Below are 20074 nucleotides of genomic sequence, written 5' to 3' on the forward strand. Positions count from 1 at the left end.
TGAGCCCAGATCGTGCCACTGCACTCCAGCCTGGGTGACAGAGCGAGACTCCATCTCAGAAAAAGAAAAAAGTAATAATAATAATTTAAAAAAATGATTAGGCCAGGTGTGGTGGCTCACGCCCGTAATCCCAGCACTTTGGGAGGCTGAGGCGATCAGATCACTTGAGGTCAGGAGTTTGAGACCAGCCTGGCCAACATGACAAAACCCCGTTTCTACTAAAATACAAAAGTTAGCCAGGCTGAGGCATGAGGCACGAGAATTGCTTGAGCCTGGGAGGCAGAGGTTGCAGTGAGCCAAGATCACGCCACTGCACTCCAATCTGGTGAGAGAGTGAGACTCTGTATTAAAAAAAAAAAAAAAATTAGGTGTGGTGGTGTGTTCCTGTAGTTCCAGCTACCTAGGAGGCTGAGGCAGGAGGATTTTTGGAGCCCAGGAGTTCAACACCAGCCTGGGCAACATGACAAGACCCCATCTCTAACAACAACAACAACAACAATTAGCTGAGCATGGTAGCGTGGGCCTGTAGTCCCAGAGAGTTGGGAGGCTGAAGTGGCAGGATTGCTTGACCCCAGGAGGTCAAGGCTGCAGTAAGCCATAATTGCACCACTGCATTCCAGAGCCTGGGCAACAGAATGAGAGCATATCTAAAAAAAAAAAAAAAAAAAAAAAAAATGCAGGGTCAGCGGGCTGTGAGTGGAGATTGAGGACTTTCCTGCCAGAAACCTGAGCGCCCCAGCATGCCCTTTTTAGGCTGTTCAGCAGGTCGGGGATTTTTTCTTCTTCTTCCTGATGGGTTCTCTGTGACATGAGATATTTCGACAGCGAGCCCACTTTAAGCTAAGAAGCTCTATACTGGAAAAAAAAAAAAAAAATCTACATGTCCGCACAGGATCAGTTAGGGGGTGATTAATTGCGTATAAGAAAAGATGACACCTCACCTAAGTAGTTGAGATTCCTTTTCAACAGCAATCTCATTATTCTCAAAACAAGATTATACCCACCATTTCAACACCACGTCCATTGGGAATAGAGCGGTGTACCTCAGTCTCATCTGGCCAGCTGGTGCTCCAATTTGGGGGGTGTATTTTATGTTCCTCACCCCAGAAATCTCCAAGTGTGGGTCTCATTACTTGAAGAAGGCGCCATGGGCATTTTAAACCATGCTCCGTTTTAGCACGCCCGCTTCTGTGCAGACGCGCTCACCACATTCTTCGGGAAGCCTCGCGGGTGTCTGTTCCAAGAAGGTTGTGTCTCACAGGTAGAAGTGTTTTTCTTGTACCTGAGGCTGTTGGATGCAGGGTGTCATTCTGAAAATCCTAAACCAGGCAGGCAGCACACACCCACAGTCCCAGCTACTTGGGAGGCTGAGAAGGGGAGCGTGGAGGGGATTGCTTGAGCCCAGGAGCTAGAGGTTGCAATGAGCTCTGATTGTACCACTGCACTCCAGCCTGGATGACCCAGCAAGGCCCTGTCTCAAACAAACAAACAAACAAACAAAAGGCCAGGCACGGTGGCTCACGCCTGTAATCCAAACACTTTGGGAGGCCAAGGTGGGCAGATCACAAGGTCAGGAGTTCAAGACCAGCCTGACCAATATGGTGAAACCCCTGTCACTCACTAAAAACACAAAAATCAGCTGGGCATGGTGGCAGGCACCTGTAATCCCAGTTACTTAGGAGGATGAGGCAGGAGAACCGCTTGAACCTGGGATGGGGAGGTTCAAGCAGTTCAAAAAAAAAAGAAGGAAAATTCTGAATCTTTGAGATTCTAACCAAGACTACAACTTATGCTCCAGGGACTATCCTAGGTGCAGGGATGCACTGCGTAGGCTGTGGGATGAGAGGGTGGGAAGAGATACCATCAAGAAATAAGGCCAGGTGCGGCGGCTGACGCCTGTAATCCCAGCACTTTGAGAGGCTGAGGCAAGTGGATCACCTGAGATCAGGAGTTTGAGACCAGCCTGACCAACATGGGGAAACCTCATCTCTACTAAAAATACAAAAATTAGCCGGGCATGGTGGTGGGCGCCTGTAATCCCAACTACTTGGGAGGCTGAGGCAGGAGAATCACTTAAACCCGGGAGGCGGAGGTTGCAGTGAGCCGAGATCCTGGCTCTGGACTCCAACCTGGTTGACAGAGTGAAACCCTGTCTTAAAAAAAGGAAAGAAGGAAGGAAGGAAGGACGGAAGGACGGAAGGACGGAAGGAAGGAGGGAGGGAGGGAAGGAAGGAAGGAAGGCCGGCCACAAGTCAGGTGTGATGGTGGGCGCTACTTGGGAGGCTGAAGCAGGAGAATCACTTCAACCCCGGAGGCAGAAGTTGCAGTGAGCCACTGCACTCCAGCCTGGGCGACAGAGCGAGACTCTGTCAGAAAAAAAAAAAAAAAGGACCCCAATGATTGGGAAAATGGAATGCACCGGGAAGGTTAAGCAATCAATATCCCCCGACTCACTTCAAGGGCACTGGAGTCCCACTCATAGCCCACCAGCGGCACGGCCAGCATATGCCCCCACCCCAGCCTATAGCAGGCACGGAGGTAGGCGGGTCCCCAGGTAAGCATTGTCCTGGATGTCCCTACTTTAGCCAGCTCCTGCCCAAATACCACTTCTCCACCGCCACCACCCGCAAATATTTACATCCTGTTTATGCCCAGGCCTCCCAGGGCCTCAGTTTTCATGAATAAAATATGAGTTTCTAGGCCGAGCCATGAAGGAAAGAAACCCCCGACAGCTGCTAAGAACCAGAAGCCGTTTAATGTTTCGGTTGCTGTCGCCTCCCGCGTGGTATTTGGAGGAAATTTTAATTGGCCTTTCAAGGTGACTTGGCAGGGAGACTTTGCTTTTCCCTTCTTCTCCTTTCTTCTTTTCTCTTCTCCTTTATTCTCTTCTCTCTTCTCCTCTCTTCTCTTCTCTTCTCTTCTCTTCTCTTCTCTTCTCTTCTCTTCTCTTCTCTCTTTTTTTGAGACCGAGTCTCGCTCTGTCGCCCAGGCTGCAGTGCGGTGGGGCGATCTCGGCTCACTGCAACCTCCGCCTCCTGGGTTCACACCATTCTCCTGCCTCAGCCTCCCGAGTAGCTGGGACTACAGGCACCCGCCACCACGCCCGGCTAATTTTTTGTATTTTTTGTAGAGACGGGGTTTCACCGTGTTAGCAAGAATGATCTCGATCTCCTGGCCTCGTGATCCGCCCGCCTTAGCCTCCCAAAGTGCTGGGATTACAGGCAGGAGCCACTGCGCGCCTGGCCCTCTTTTTTTTTTTTTTTTTTTTTTAAGTTTCGTTCCTGTTGCCCTGGCTAGGGTGCAATGACCTGGTCTCGGCTCACTGCAACCTCCCTCTCCTTGGCTCAAGCGATTCTCCTGCCTCAGCCTCCGGAGTAGCTGGGATTACAGGTGCCCACCACCACACCCAGCTAATTTTTAAAATATTTTTAGTAGAGACAGGGTTTCACCATGTTGGCCAGATTGGTCTCGAATTTCTGACCTCAGGTGATCTGCCCGTCTGCACCTCCCAAAGTGCTGGAATTACAGGATTACAGGGGCGAGCCACCATGCCTGCACCCCGTCTCACACCCTTTTATTTTATTTTATTTTATTTTATTTTTTGAGACAGGGTCCGGCTTTGTCACTCAGGCTGGAGTGCAGTGTCGTGATCATAGCTCACTGGAGCCTCAAACTCCTGGACTCAAAAGATCCTCCCTCCTCCCACCTCAGTCTCTCAAGTATCTAGGACTACATGCATGCACCATCATGCCTGGCTAACTTTTTGACTTTTTATTTTTTGTGTTAAGACGGAGTCCTTTTTCTACACTGCTATCTGGGAGTCCTGGATGGAAACTACTGAGCTTTGTTTATAGGTCTGTTTTCTGAGAAACTCACTTATCCTGAAATGTTGTCAAAGTTAAGCCAGAGTGTGCTGTTTAGAGATAACCTTGTCCAATGTCCTCATTTTATTATTTCATTTATTTATTTCATTTATTTATTTATTCATTCATTTATTTTAGGTGGAGTCTCACTTTATCACCCAGAGTGGAGTGCAGTGGTGCAATCTCGGCTCACTGCAACCTCTGCCTTCCAGGTTCAAGCAATTCTCCTGCCTCAGCCTCCTGAGTAGCTGGGATTACAGGTGAGCAACACCATGCCCGGCTAATTTTTGTATTTTTAGTAGAGACAGGGTTTCACCATGTTTGCCAGGCTGGTCTTGAACTCCTGACCTCAAGCTATCCACCCACCTCAGCCCCCGTAAGTACTGGGATTACAGGCATGAGCCACTGCACCTGGCCTGTGGGTGTGAATTTCTGTATTTTAAAAAATTGACCGGGCATGGTGACTCCTGCCTGTAATCCCACTATGTTGCATAGGCTGGTCCTGAACTTCTGGGTTCACGTGATCCTCCTGCCTCGGCCTCCCAAAGTGCTGGGATTACAGGCATGAGCCACTGCACTCAGTCTATTTATTTATTTTCGAGACAGAGTCTCATTCTGTTGCCCTGTGTGGACTGCAGTAGCACGATCATAGCTCACTGCAGCCTTGAACTCCTGGACTCAAGCCATCCTCTCACCTCAGCCTCCTGAGTAGCTGGGACTAGAGGCTCGCACCACTGCACTGACTTAGTCCTATTTTTATAGATGAGAAAAGTGGAGTGAAGCCGGAAGAGATTTGCCTCAAACCAGGAAGCCAGCAATGCCTCGGGAGGGATTTGAACCACCAGGCCAGGACTTCTAACCTCCACTGCTTCCTGGACTGGCTTTAATTTAATTTAATTTTTTTTCTTTTAATTGAGATGGAGTCTCACGCTGTCACCCAGGCTGGAGTGCAGTGGTATGATCTCGGCTCACTGCAACCTCTGCCTCCTGGGTTCAAGTGATTCTCCTGCCTCAGCCTCCCAAGTAGCTGGGATTACAGGCGCCCACCACGAAATCCTGCTGATTTTTGTATTTTCGGTAGAGAAGGGTTTTCACTATGTTGGCCAGGCTCGTCTCGAACTCCTGACCTCAAATGATCCACCCATCTTGGCTTCCCTAAGTCCTGGGATTACAGGCGTGAGCCACCCTGCCTGGCATCATTTTAAATTCTAATCTAAGTAAAAAGCGCTCCAAAATTCCCTCCTTTTCAAAGTGATGTCACCGTGTCAGCAACCTGAAGAAATCATTCTTATGGGAAAGAAAGTTCTGGTTTAGGATTGCTGATGGAAAACAAAACAGGAAGTCAAGCATTCCCAGCTGACATAGACCATCTGGGAATGTACTAGAATCAGTCCTGCTGTGGGCCAGGCTGTGTGGTATGTGCTTTACCCTGGCTTCAGAGGAGAGAGGAGAGACGAGAGGGATTCAAGACTGCAGACAGCCCTGAGCCAGATCTGTCCTCCTAAGGGAGTGAAGGATGGACCGTGGCCACATCTGGGCTGAACCAGGAGGCATGGACAGGAAGCTAGAACGGCAGAGACCAGAGGGGCCACCATGCTAATGGGGAAGTGGTGTGGCTGGGGGATGGGGCCGCAGACCTCAGGTTTGGGGAATGAGTCAACTGCTGGGGCGTTTGCACCAAAGGAAGGATGGAAAGTCTGCCTGGCCCTGGCTGGTTAGACACTAGGAATGCCCTGTGGTTTCCTAACCTCCACTCCAGCCTCTGGTACAAACAAATACAGTGGCAATCCTCGCTCTGTGTGAGTAACCATCCCTGTACTCTACTGAAAACTTTCAGCAAGCCAGGCACTGTGAGAGGAGCCCTATAAAAAAAGGAGATCTCGGCCAGGCGCGGTGGCTCACGCCTGTAATCCCAGTACTTTGGGAGGCTGAGGCAGGCGGATCACCTGAGGTCGGGAATTTGGCACCAGTCTGGCCAACATGGTGAAGCTTCATCTCTACTAAAAATACAAAATTAGCTGGATGTGGTGGTTGGTGCCTGTAATCCCAGCTACTAGGGAGGCTGAGGCAGGATAATTGCTTGAACCCAGGAGGTAGAGGTTACAGTGAGCCAAGACCATGCCATTTCACTCCAGCCTGGCCAACATGAGCAAAATTTCGTCTAAAAAAAAAAAAAACCAAAAAACGGTTTTTTTAGAGATGGGGGTCTTGCTATGTTGCCCTGGATGGTCTCAAACTCCTGGCTTTAAGTGATGCTCCAGCCTTGGTCTCACAAAGCCCTGGGATAGACATGAGCCATGATGCCTGGACACAGGACCAAGATTCTACATTTTTTTCCAATAATCTTTTTTTTCTTCCTTTTTCTGGTTTCCAGTGGAATTGGATTTTGCTTTATTTTATTTTATTTCATTTTTTAAGATGGAGTCTCACTCTGTAGGTCAGACTGGAGTGCAATGGCATGATTTCGGCTCACTGCAACCTCTGCTTCCTGGGTTCAAGCCATTCTCCTGCCTCAGTCTCCTGAGTAGCTGGGATTACAGGTACACGCCACTACACCCAGCTAATTTTTATATTTTTAGTAGAGACGAGGTTTCACCATGTTGGCCAGGCTGGTCTCGAACTCCTGACCTCAGGTGATCCACCTGCCTCCGCCTCCCAAAGTGTTGGGATTATAGGCGTGAGCCACCACACCCAGACCTAACTCAATTTTTTTTTTTCTTATTTTTTTTTGACCTTGAGGATGAGGATTCTAAGTGAGGCTGCACCACCCCATCCCATATCCTCTGTCTTTAAAAAAACACCCTTGGGGCCAGGCACAGTGGCTCACACCTGTAATCCCAGGACTTTGAGAGGCGGAGGTGGGCGGATCATGAGGTCAGGAGGTGGAGACCATCCTGGCTAACACGGTGAAACCCCATCTTTATTAAAAATACAAAAAATTAGCCAGGCATGGTGGCGTGCACGTGCAGTACCAGCTACTTGGAAGTCTGAGGCAGGAGAATCGCTTGAACAGGAAGGCGGAGGTTGCAGTGAGCTGGCATGGCGCCACTGCACTCCAGCCTGGGAGACAGAGTGAGACTCCATTTCAAAAAAAAAGAAAAAACAAAAAAACAAAAAACAAAGAAAACACCTTTGGGCTGCCTGTGTCTGATTTCCCAGGGAGTTCCCTGGGACCTGGGTCTGATGTGTCACCTGATTTCTTACTTGAGGCAAAAAAAAGTAGGGACAGGGATGAGGAGTTCCAAGTATCTGTGGCCTCAGCCTGGTTGGACAGTGGGTAGGAGAAGGAAGGAGTATTCCGGAGAACCAGCTGCAGCCATGGGAGAGAGTTTCCTGGGGAAACAAGATTCATGGATTCTTCTTTTGTTTGTTTGTTTCAGACAGAATCTCCCTCTGTTGCTCAGAGTAAGTGCAGTGGTCACTGCAACCTCAACCAAGTGATTCTCCTGCCTCAGCCTCCTGAGTAGCTGGGATTACAAGGCGTATGCCACCTTGCCCGGCTAATTTTTGTATTTTTAGTACACAGGGTTTCACCATGTTGGCCAGGCTGGTCTCAAACACCTGACCTCAAGTGATCTGCCTCCCTTGGCCTCCCAAAGTGCTGGGATTACAGGCGTGAGCCACGGCACTCGACCGACCCCAAATCCACAGTTTGTTTTTTTTTTTTTTTTTTTTTTGAGAGGGAGTCTGGCTCTGTCACGGAGACTGGAGTGCAGTGGTGCGATCTCGGCTCACTGCAAGCTCCGCCTTCCAGGTTCACGCCATTCTCCTGCCTCAGCCTCCCGAGTAGCTGGGACTACAGGCGCCGGCCACCACGCCTGGCTAATGTTTTTTGTATTTTTTTTTTTTTTTTTTTTTAAAGACGGAGTCTCCCTCTGTCACCCAGGCTGGAGTGCTGTGGCCCGATCTCAGCTCACTGCAAGCTCCGCCTCCCGGGTTCAGGCCATTCTCCTGTCTCAGCCTCCCAGGTAGCTGGGACTACAGGCGCCGCCACGTCGCCCGGCTAGTTTTTTGTAGTTTTTAGTAGAGACGGGGTTTCACCGTGTTAGCCAGGATGGTCTCGATCTCCTGACCTCGTGATCCGCCCGTCTCGGCCTCCCAAAGTGCTGGGATTACAGGCTTGAGCCACCGCGCCCGGCCTGTTTTTTGTATGTTTTTTGAGACGGAGTCTCGCTCTGTCGCCCAGGCTGGAGTGCAGTGGCCGGATCTCAGCTCACTGCGAGCTCCGCCTCCCGGGTTTACGCCATTCTCCTGCCTCAGCCTCCGGAGTAGCTGGGACTACAGGCGCCGCCACCTCGCCCGGCTAGTTTTTTGTATTTTTTAGTAGAGACGGGGTTTCACCGTGTTAGCCAGGATGGTCTCGATCTCCTGACCTCGTGATCTGCCTGTCTCGTCCTCCCAAAGTGCTGGGAGTACAGGCTTGAGCCACCGCGCCCGCCCTTTTTTTGTATTTTTAGTAGAGACGGGGTTTCACTATGTTAGCCAGGACGGTCTGGATTTCCTGACCCCGTGATCTGCCCGCCTCGGCCTCCCAAAGTGCTGGGAGTACAAGTGTGAGCCACGGCGACCGGCCCACAGTTTTGTTTTTGTTGTTGTTGTTGTTTTGAGATGAAGTCTGGCTCTGTCGCCCAGGCTGGAGTGCAGTGGCGCGATCTCGGCTCACTGCAAACTCTGCCTCCCGGGTTCAAGCAATTCCCCTGCCTCAGCCTCCCTAGTAGCTGGGACTACAGGCTGGCGCCACCACGCCAGGCTAATTTTTCTTTTTTTTTGTATTTTAGTAGAGATGGGGTTTCACCATGTTGGCCAGGATGGTCTTGATTTCCTGACCTTGTGATCCACCCGCCTCGGCCTCCCAAATTGCTGGGATTACAGGCGTGAGCCACCGTGCCTAGCCCAAACCCACACTTTTTAATAAGGCTGGAATATGACTTTGGAAGAAAAGCTTGGGTTGTGTTTGCAGGAACATGCACCTGCCTGCAGGGGGCACTGTGGTTGGCTGCCAGCAGGGCACATGCAAGGAAGGAGACCAGGGCCAAGGAGGGCACGCCCAGAGTAGATGACCTGCAGAGCCAGGCTCACTGGTGGGACCCAAAGGTGCAGGAGGCCAGGGCCCAGGGGCACAGCTGGTCCTTGGAGACAGGTCCCAAGCTGAGTTGGCTGCCACCTCCACCCCCGCCACCCAGCGAGGCAGGGATCATTTCACAGCCCACCACATCCAGACATGCAGCTGTTTTGGTCCAAGAAGCCCACCTGAGTAGAGGGGCTTCCTTTACTGCCTCTGTTTCCCTTTCCATCTCCAGGGGACCTGTGTTGGGTTCCCGGCATCTCCAGATTGCCAGAGATAACCTTTAGTTCCCTGTTTCTTAAAATGAAGAAATTGAATCCAAATGTTGCAGGGTCCTCTAGCATCCTAACATACTGATTTGTGTCATTTATAGATTTGTTATTTAAAGCAAGTATGTCTCACTCTAAGTTACTTTCCCTGAAAACTCGGATTAAAAATAAATCTGTATTTTAAATGCATAACGACAGCTTATTTACCACTCTTCTGAAATTACTTTGCAAAGTGAAGGATCACTTTGTAAAGTGAACAAACTTAATTTTAACAGAAAAAAAAAAAAAAAAAGCAGCCGCTGGGCGTGGTAGCTCTTGCCTATAGTCCCAGCTATTTGGGAGGCTGAGGCGGGTGGATCACGAGGTCAGGAGTTCAAAACCAGCCTGGCCAACATGGTGAAACCCCATCTCTACTAAAAATACAAAAATTAGCTGGGTGTGGTGGCACACTCCTGTAGTCCCAGCTACTCGGGAGGCTGAGGCAGGAGAATTGCTCGAACCCGAGAGACGAAGGTTGCAGTGAGCCGAGATCATGCCATTGTATTCCAGCCTGGGCGACAGAGCAAGACTCTGTCTCAAAAAAATAAATAAATAAAAATAAAATAAAATAAGAAAGAAAAGCAAAGGAAAGAAAACCAAAATTCAGTTAAGCAGGTATGTTTAGGGAGGGGAGGGAATGGAGAGGGGACACTAGGGGATTCGAAGGTACTTGGAAAGTTCTATTTTTTAAGCCAGGCGTCCTTCACATAGATGTGTATTTTCTTATCCTGAAGTCATGCCTATACATCGTAGAACCACTTCATATGCACGTTATTTTGTCATCTAAACCAAGCGCAATTTACCATGCACGTACACCTCCCCCGCCTCATCTTCCAAACCAAGGACCAGGATGGTTGGGGAAGAAACCTGTAGAGAAGTCACCCAGAGGAGTTGGGGACAGAACCCAGGACTAGACCCCACCCTACTCCACCCTGACTTAGAGACCTCCACCCTACTCCACCCTGAACAAGAAACCACTCAACCCCCCATCTGTACCCTGGTTTAGAGACCCCACCCAACCCCACTCTGACCTAGAGACCCCTCAACACCCCATCTGTACCCTGGTTTAGAGACCTCACCCCACCCCACCCTTACCTAGAGACCCCCCACCCCACCCATACTCTGGCTTAGAGACCCCACCACAACCCCACCCTGACCTACAGACCCCCAACCCCACCCATACCCTGGCTTGGAGACCTCCCCGCCCCCTTCACCGACCTGGAGCCTCTGCTGTGACTGGGGTCTCAGTGTTTCCATGGGTCTCCAGGGTGCGAATCCCAAACCCAGGGCAAAGGGGCCAGAGGGATGACCAGTCTCCAGCCCCAATACTCCCTTCCTGATGGGGAGTTGTTGTCAGGAATGTCAGTGGGGAGAGGGGACTCACGACACACCGGCTTTCTTCTCTGGGCCTCAGGCCGACAAGAAACTTGGAGAGACAGTAGCTTGCAGCCAAGTGTGGGCAGGCAGGCAGCCTCAATGCAGTGGAGGAATTGCTGTGCTAGATACTGTTGGGCATCTTTTTTTTTTCTTTTTTAAAGACAGACCCCCTGTCACCAAGGCTGGAGTGCAGTGGCACGATCTTGGCTCGCTGCAGCCTCCACCTCCCAACCTAAAAGCCATTCTCCTGCCTCAGGCTCCCAAGTAGGTGGGATTACAGGCGTGTGCCAACATGCCTGGCTAATTCTTGTATTTTTGGTAGAGATGGGGTTTCACCATATTGGCCAGGCTGGTCTCAAACTCCTGACCTCAGGTAATCCACCCACCTTTGTCTCAAACTGCTGGGATTACAGGTTTGAGCCACCATGCCCAGCCTTTTTTTTTTCTTTTTAAGACAGGGTCTTATTCTGTCGCCCAGGCTGGAGTGCAGTGGTGTGATCTTGGCTCACTGCAACCTACACCTCCTGGGTTCAAGTGATTCTTGTGCCTCAGCCTCCCAAGAAGCTGGGTTTACAGCAAGCACCACTGCACCTGGCTAATTTTTCTATTGCTCTGGTGGATTTCAGCAGTGCCTGTGGTCAGCTGGATGGGCTCCAGGGGCCTGGGAAAGGACGGGGTGGGGCTCCAAATGCCCTTCACGCTCCCCAGTGCATCTCCTCCTTTCCAAATCTTCCTTTAGCTCCGTGTTTGCAAATCTTCCACTGACTCATTCTACTGCCAAAGTGGAAGAATGGAATCGCAGGAAGCTGCATTTGGGAAGGCTGCAGAGCCCGGTCCCCAGATCTGCTGTCCTCCCACCAGCATAGTCACAGATGACGTTTGCAAGTGTGACACAGTCCCGTGGAAATTCCTGGTGCATGAGTCAGCTTGGGCTGCCATAGTAAAATACCACAGGCTGAGTGGCTCAAACCACAGAAAGTTATTTTCTCACAGTTCTGGAGGCTGGAAGTCCAAGGTCAAGGTGTTGGCGGGGTTGGTTGCTCCTGAGGCCTCTCTCCTTGGCTTGCAGGCGGCTGCCTTCTTGCTCTGTCCTCATATGGCCTTCCTCTGTGCATGCAAATTCCTGATGTTTCCTCCTCCTTCCTTTCTTCCTTCCTTCCTTCCTTCCTTCCTTCCTTCTTCCTTCCTTTCTCTCTCTCTCTTCCTTCCTCTCTCTTCCTTTCTCTCTCTTTCTTTCCCTTCCTTCCTTCTTTCCTTTCCTTTCCTTCTTTCCTTCCTTCCTTCCCTCCCTCCCTCCCTCCCTCCCTCTCTCTCTCTCTCTCTCTCTCTCTCTCTTTCTTTCTTTCTTTCTTTCTTTCTTTCGAGACAGGGTCTCCCTCTGTTGTAGTGGCACAGTCATGGTTCACTGTAGTCTTGAACTCAACCAATCCTCTAGCCTTAGTCTGCTGAGTGGCTGGGACTATAGGCGTGCACCACCATGCCTGACTAACTTGTTTATTTTTGTAGAAACAGGGTCTCACTGTGTTGCCCAGGCTGGTTTCAAGCTCCTGGCCTCAAGTAGTCCTCCCACATTGGCCTCTCAAAGTGTTGGAATCACAAGGCCGGGTGCAGTAGCTCAGTAATCTCAGCACTTTGAGAGGCTGAGGTGGGCAGGCCAGCAGTTTAAGACCAGCCTGGCCAACATGGTGAAACCCCGTCTCTACTAAAAATACAAAAATTAGCTGGGCATGGTGGCGGGTGCCTGTAATCCCAGCTACTTGGGAGGCTGAGGCAGGAGAATCGCTTGAACCTGAGAGACAGGGGTTGCAGTGAGCTGAGATCCTGCCATTGAACTCCAGCCTGGGCGACAGAGTGAGATTCCCTCTCAAACAAACAAATAAACAAACAAAGTGTTAGGATTACAGGTGTGAGCCACTGCACTCAGCCTCCTCTTCTCTTTTTTTTTTTTTTTTTTTTTGAGAAAGGGTCTCTCTCTGCTGCCTAGTCTGGAGTGTGATCATAGCTCATTGCAGCCTTGAACTCCTGGGCTCAAGCAATCCTCCCACCTCAGCCTCCTGCATAGCTGGTACTACATGCATGCACCATCACACTCGGCTAATTTTTTAACTTTTTAGAGATGGGGTTTCACTGTGTTGCCTAGGCTGATCTCAAACTCCTGGCCTCGAGTGATCCTCTCACCTCGACTTTCCAAAGTACTGGGATTACAGGCGTGAGTCACCCCACCCGGCTGAAGCCCAAGTCTTCTTCTGACCCTCTGGTTAGCCTTATAAGGCTCATCTCCTATGTTCTCTTCTCAGCCTGCAATTTGAGGTCCTGGCATCAGGCTACTGGGAGCAGACGCAGGACCTTAGGTAGGCTGGTCAACATTCCTTCATGCATCCAGTGGCACACAAGGGTGACCTGGACTGATGGACCATGCCTTTGGCGTGCTCACGGTCTAGGGGTGGGGCGATTCCCAAAGGGTTAGAATTACTCTGGGAACCTCAGTTTGCAATGTCGGTTGTGAGTCCAGAGTTGCAAACAGGTCAATGAGTGAGCAGAAAGGACTGTGAGGTCCGAGGCCACACACTGGTGTACCTCCCTGCACAGGGCACCAGTCCAGTGACCCTGCAGGGAGGGTGGAGGGGAAGCCTTAACAAAAGAGAAAAAAAAAAACAGCAGCAGCACGGTTGGGCGCGGTGGCTCACGCCTGTAATCCCAGCACTGTGGGAGGCCAAGGAAGGTGGATCACGAGGTCAGGAGATCGAGACTATCCTGGCTAATATGGTGAAATCCCGTCTCTACTAAAAAAATACAAAAAATTAGCAGGGCATGGTGGCGGGCGACTGTAGTTCCAGCTACTTGGGAGACTGAAGCGGGAGAATGGCGTGAACCTGGGAGGCAGAGCTTGCAGTGAGCCAAGATCGTGCCACTGCACTCCAGCCTGGGTGACAGAGTGAGACTCCGTCTCAAAAAAAAAAAAAAAAAAAGCAGCAGCACATGATGGGGAAACTGACTCACGGAGCAGGCCCCAGGAGGGTTTATGTAGAAGCTGCCTTCAGCTCCAGGGTAGAGGGGGACAGGCACCAGCTCACTGATGACATTCACAGACATCCTCCTGCCAAAGACACAAAAACTTCATTTTGGCCATTTCCTCCTCCTTGCTAAACCTTTTTTTTTTTTGAGATGAGGTCTTGCTCTGTCATCCAGGCTGAAGTACAGTGGCATAATCATGGCTTACTGTAGCCTCAACCTCCTGGCTCAAGCAATCCTCCTGCCTCAGCCTCCTGAGTAGCTGGGACTGCAGGTGGGCACCACCAGACCCAGCTAATTTTCTAATTTTTTTGTAGACATGGGGTCTTGCTATGTTGCCCAGGCTGGTCTTGAGCTCCTGGGCTCAAGTGATCCTCCTGCCTCAGCCTCCCAAAGTGCTGGGATTACAGGTGTGCGCCATTGTGCCTGGCCCTTGCTAAATCTTTTATCAGAACTGACCGCTCTGGACTAAGATCGTGGCGTCTTCTTCTTCTTGCCCGATCAGCAAGAAAAGGCGAGGGTGAAATGCTTTGTACAGAAACAGTCCCTCTGCCCTGCACTACCTGACAGGTGTCCCCCCCTCTTTTTTTTTTTTTGAACTGGAGTTTCGCTCTTGTTGCCCAGGCTGGAGTGCAATGGTGCGATCTTGGCTCACTGCAGCCTCCGCCTCCTGGGTTCAAGCAATTCTCCTGCCTTAGCCTCCTGAGTAGCTGGGATTGCAGGCACCAGCCACCACACCCAGGTAATTTATTTTTTATTATTATTTATTTATTTATTTATTTTGAGGCGGAGTCTCTGTCACCAAGGCTGGAGTACAGTGGTGCGATCTCGGCTCACTGCAAGCTCCGCCTCCCAGGTTCACACCATTCTCCTGCCTCAGCCTCCCGAGTAGCTGGGACTACAGGCGCCCGCCACCACACCCAGGGAATTTTTATATTTTTAGTAAAGACGGGGTTTCGCCATGTTGGCCAGGCTGGTCTCAAACTCCTGACCTCAGGTGATCTGCCCTCCTTGGCCTCCCAAAGTGCTGGGATTACAGGTGTGAGCCACCCACCCAGCCTAATATCCCTTTAAGGACACAAAACAATGTTGATTTTCACAGTGGGACAGCAGGCTTGGAAAAACAAGCATGTTCTTGTCCCTGGCCCTGTGAGGCTTGGCTAATTACCCCCTGCCAGGACACTGGGAGCTTTCGGAGGCAGACAGCTGAGGTCTGCCTTGCACCTCAACTGCAGGCAGCAAAACCCTCGTCCCAGCGTCAGAGGCGTCAGGGGCTGGAGTCCCTTGGGTTGCTGGGAGGAGATGGAAACCTAGAGTGTAGGGATCCCGTTCTCAATGACTTGGTTTTTCTCAGCTCACACCTAAGGTCCAGACCGTTTCCTCCCATCTGTCACCTTGCAGTCCCCACATGGCCTAGCGAACCAGGCTTGAGGTCTAAAATTCGTCTCTCCCCTGCCTAGAACCCTCCAGGGCTCCCCACTGCCCTTAGGAAAAAACCCAGTTTTACAGCCCAGCCATACAAGGCCCTCCCTGACTGAGTCCTGCCACTCCTCTGCCCTCATCTCGGTCCCCATTCCTTGGCCGCTTGAGCTCTTCAAGGTTCTTCCCACCGTCACCCTCTGCCTGCCACATCCATCCTTCAAGGCACACCTAGGCTGTCGCCTCCTCCAGGAAGCTGCCCGTAAGCCCCACACTTAAAGAATTAAATGTCTGTGGCCCAGGCCAGGCGCGGTGGTTCACACCTGTAATCCCAGCACTTTGAGAGGCCGAGGCAGGCGGATCACCTGAGGTCGGGAGTTTGAGACCAGCCTGACCAACAGGGAGAAACCCCGTCTCTACTAAAAACACAAAATTAATTGGGCGTGGTGGTGCATGCCTGTAATCCCAGCTACTCGGGAGGCTGAGGCAGGAGAATTGCTTGAACCTGGGAAGCGGAGGTTGCGGTGAGCCAAGATTGCACCATTGCACTCCAGCCTGGGCGACAAGAGTGAAACTCCATCTCAAAAAACCAACCAAACAAATGAACAAACACACAAATGTTTGTGGCCCAGGCCAGGTGTAATGGCTCACACCTATAATCCCAGCACTTTGGGAGGCCGAAGGTGGTTGGATCACCTGAGGTCAGCAGTTTGAGACCAGCCTGGCCAGCATAGCGAAACCCCGTCTCTACCAAAAACACACAAATTAGCTAGGTGTGGTGGCGGGCACCTATAATTCCAGCTACTCAGGAGGCTGAGGCAGGAGAATCACTTGAACCCAGGGGGCGGAAGTTGCAGCGAGCCCAGACTGTGCCACTGCACTCCAGCCTGGGTGACAGAGCGGGACTCCATCTCAAAAAAAAAAAAAAAGTATCAGAAGGATGCAAAAGAACCCAGAAGAGATGCCCCCTTAGACCTGGCCTGGGAGAAAAAGTGTGGTCTTGCAGAGGCGTCCAGGAGCAGTCCTACAGGAATCAGGGGAGAAAGAGTCCAGCCTGGCCCAGGGCAGTGTCCCTGGCAGACGGCTCCTGGAAACTCAGAATAAACAAGCTTCAGGGTGTGTCACTGCCTTGGACCGGGTGACATAACGCACAGATGTGCAACCACAGGACTCAGGGACTGTGGGGCTAAGTGCGGAATAGCAGCTGTAGAAGATGGCCTTGAGGCTGGAAACTGATGGACTCCAGAGGGGCCCTTAGCCAGCAGCTTTTAGAGACTTCCCCTGGCAGGAGGAAGCTGGGAGTGTGTGGCCAAGCCTGGAACCCAGGGAGGAAGTGACCCCAGGGTGAGTGGAGGCCATGAGCACCTGAGGCTTCGGGGAGCAGTGATGTCCATCCCAGCGGGAGCCACACCAGCAGCATGCAAGGTCCTTAAACAAAGTCTCCCTGGCCGGGTGCAGTGGCTCATGCCTGTAATCCTAGTACTTTGGGAGGCCGAGGCAGGCAGATCATCTGAAGTCAGGAGTTCGAGACCAGCCTGGCCAACATGGGGAAACCCTGTCTCTACTAAAAATACACAAATTAGCCAGGCGTGGTGGCACGTGCCTGTAATCCCAGCTCCTTGCTAGGCTGAGGCAGGAGAATCACTTGAACCCAGGAGGCGGAGGGTGCAGTGAGCAGAGATCCCAGAGTGAGACTCCCTCTCAAACGAACAAAGTGTTGGGATTACAGGTGTGAGCCAGTGCACCCAGCCTCCTCCTTCTTCTCTCTCTCTTTTTCTTTCTTCTTTTTTTTTTTTGAGACAGGGTCCCTGTCTGTTGCCTAGTCTGGAGTGCAGCAGTGTAATCAGAGCTCATTGCAGCCTTGATTCCGTAAAAAAAAACAAACAAAAAAACCCTCATCTCTACAAAGTCCCCTGTCACTTAGTGAATGTGGGTGCTGTACACAGCAGAGGGGTGGCCTCTTCCTTCCACATTCTCCCACTCTCAAGGCCGTTGTTTGAAAAAGCTGGTTCAGGGGTTACCCAGCAGGAAGATACCCACGTGATCAGGCCTTAGCCCCCGGCTTCTGCTGCGTACATGAGTCACAGGGTGATATCCCAGGTGTCCCATCAATGCTTGCTCACAGCCACTGCTTCACGTGACCAGCAGGGAGTACAGTGGTTAAAACACTGAGTTGGCCTGGCATGGTGGCTCATGCCTATAATCCCAGTGCTTTGGGAGGCTGAGGTGGGAGGATAGCTTGACAGCAGGAGGCTGAGGCCAGCCTGGGCAACATAGGTCCCCATCCCTACAAAAAATAAAACAAAAAATTAGCCAGGCGTGGTGGCACTCGCCTGTGGTCCCAGCTACTCGGGAGGCTGAGGCAGGAGGACTGCTTGAGGCCAGAAGTCTGCGAGCTGTGATCGCACCACTGCACTCCAGCCTGGGAGAGAGACTGAGACCCCTTCTTTTTTTTTGAGATGGAATCTTCGCTCTGTCCCCCAGGCTGGAGAGCAGTGGTGCCATCTCGGCTCACTGCAAACTCCACCTCCCGGGTTCTAGTGATTCTCCTGCCTCAGCCTCTTGAATAGATGGGATTACAGGCATGTGCCACCACACCAGGCTAATTTTTGTATATTTAGTAGAGATAGGGTTTCACCATGTTGGTCAGGCTGTCTTAAACTCCTGCCCTCGTGATCTGCCTGCCTTGGCCTCCCAAAGTGCTGGGATTACAAGCGTAAACCACCGCGCCTGGCAGACCCTTTCTTTTTTTTTTTTTTTTTTTGAGACGGAGTCTCGCTCTGTCGCCCAGGCTGGAGTGCAGTGGCCGGATCTCAGCTCACTGCAAGCTCCGCCTTCCGGGTTCACGCCATTCTCCTGCCTCAGCCTCCCGAGCAGCTGGGACTACAGGCGCCCACCACCACGCCCGGCTAGTTTTTTGTATTTTTTTGTAGAGACAGGGTCTCACTGTGTTAGCCAGGATGGTCTCGATCTCCTGACCTCGTGATCCGCCCATCTCGGCCTCCCAAAGTGCTGGGATTACAGGCTTGAGCCACCGCGCCCGGCCGACCCTTTCTTAAAACAACAACAACAAAAACAACTGACTTTAGGCTGGGCTCAGTGGCTCACACCTGTAATCCCAGCACTTTGGGAGGCTGAGTTGGGTGGATCACTTGAGGTCAGGAGTTGGAGACTAGCCTAGCCAACATGGGAAAACCGTGTCTTTACTAAAAATACAAAAATTAGCCAGGCATGATTGTGAGTGTCTGTAGTCCCAGCTACTTGGGAGGCTGAGGCAGGAGAATCGCTTGACCACATTAGTTGGAGGTTGCAGTGAGCTATGATAGCGTCACTGGACTGCAGCCTCGGTAATAGACCCTGTCTCAAAAAAAAAAAAAAAAGTACAAATAAATTAAAAGAAATTTTTTTTTTTTTTTTTTGAGACGGAGTCTTGCTCTGTCGCCAGGGGCTGGAGTGCAGTGGCCGGATCTCAGCTCACTGCAAGCTCTGCCTCCCGGGTTTACGCCATTCTCCTGACTCAGCCTCCCGAGTAGCTGGGACTACAGGCGCACACCACCTCGCCCCGCTAGTTTTTTGTATTTTTAGTAGAGACGGGGTTTCACCGGCTTAGCCAGGATGGTCTCAATCTCCTGACCTCGTGATCCGCCCGTCTCGGCCTCCCAAAATGCTTGGATTACAGGCTTGAGCCACCGCGCCCGGCAAGAAATTTATTAAAAACAAAAAACGTGGCCGGGCGCGGTGGCTCAAACCTGTAATCCCAGCACTTTGGGAGGCCTAGACAGGCGGATCACGAGGTCAGGAGATCGAGACCATCCTGGCTAACACGGTGAAACCCCGTCTCTACTAAAAAATACAAAAAAACGAGCCGGGCGAGGTGGCGGGCGCCTGTAGTCCCAGCTACTCCAGATGCTGAAGCAGGAGAATGGCGTAAACCCGGGAGGCGGAGCTTGCAGTGAGCTGAGATCTGGCCACTGCACTCCAGCCTGGGCGACAGAGCAAGACTCTGTCTCAAAAAAAAAAAAAGTTTTCCATAAATGAGGAGCAGTGGTGCGTGCTTGTAATCCCAGCTACTTGGGAGGCTGAGGCATGGAGGATTGCTTTAGCCCAGGAGTTCAAGACCAGCCTGGACAACACAGCAAGACCCTATATCAAAGCATAAATAAAGCTTTTTAAAATTTTTGCTGGCCTTTGCTGGTCCACTTCTCTTACAATAGCAAGGTCTGTATAAGCAGGCTTTGCTTGTTCTCTTTGGGGTGGTCTTCATTTATCACCACAATACATGCAAAGTTTTTTTATTTTTGTTTTTGTTTTGAGACAGAGTTTCTCTCTTGTTGCCCAGGCTGGAGTGCAATGATGTGATCTTGGCTCACTGCAACCTCTGCCTCCTGGGTTCAAGCGATTCACCTGCCTCAGCCTTCCGAGTACCTGGGATTACAGGCATGTGCCACCACACCCGGCTAAGTTTATATTTTTAGTAGAGACGGGGTTTCTCCATGTTGGTCAGGTTGGTCTCGAACTCCCGACCTCAGGTGATCTGCCTGCCTCGGCCTCCCAAAGTACTAGGATTACAGGCGTGAGCCACCACACCCGGCGCCATGTCAACTTTCCTTCATCCAGCAGGGGAGGCCTTGTTATCTTCCCTTGGGAAATCCGGGTAGGCTGCATAGAAAAAGCCCCCATGCATCTTGGAAACCCCCAAAGAGGGGAAGTCCCCCTATCACCGAGCAGCAGAGAGCTACTATAGCCTTCCTTTACCACTGGGCTGTTTCCACTAGCACTGTGCCAACCTGCAGGGAGGTACCAGGGCTTCCTCCAAGACCCATATACACCAAGGCGGGGAGAACTGGATACAGGCAAAGTCCATGCAGTTGAAAGTAAGGGTATGGCCACCAGTGTGATGGCCTTAGCTGGTATCTCCATGGTGACGCCATTCCCAGCTTGTGTCACCTGCCGTCCTGGGCTGCCTCTGCTCTGCTAGGCAGAAAGGCTACAGCAACATCCAATCATTTCAACAGAAGCGGTTTGGGTTT

The sequence above is a fragment of the Trachypithecus francoisi genome, unplaced genomic scaffold, assembly GCF_009764315.1.
Source record: "Trachypithecus francoisi isolate TF-2019V2 unplaced genomic scaffold, Tfra_2.0 Lachesis_group4, whole genome shotgun sequence".
In the NCBI taxonomy this organism is placed as follows: domain Eukaryota; kingdom Metazoa; phylum Chordata; class Mammalia; order Primates; family Cercopithecidae; genus Trachypithecus; species Trachypithecus francoisi.